Below are 329 nucleotides of genomic sequence, written 5' to 3' on the forward strand. Positions count from 1 at the left end.
GTCAAGATCAATAAGCAGATTTTTTGTGCGATTTTGATTTATTTATGATTTGTGGTATTCTGTTTTTCTTTTGCTGTTCGTCGGTAGTTAGAAAACCTTTCTTTTTTACAATATAAAGTATTGGTAAGAGATCCTAAATCATACTTGACTTCTTATTTAATATGCTCACTTTATATACATTGCAATAAGAGTTACGAGTAATTCATGATACAAGTGAATCTGTGTTTTAATTATGTAATTTCAGATGTCTGAATATCATCTGATAGTCATTTTTCATTTTCAATTATAATTTTCTATTATTTCAGTAAAGCAAATACAAATTTACGTAG

This window comes from Penaeus monodon, chromosome 20, assembly GCF_015228065.2.
Source record: "Penaeus monodon isolate SGIC_2016 chromosome 20, NSTDA_Pmon_1, whole genome shotgun sequence".
Taxonomy (NCBI): Eukaryota; Metazoa; Arthropoda; class Malacostraca; order Decapoda; family Penaeidae; genus Penaeus; species Penaeus monodon.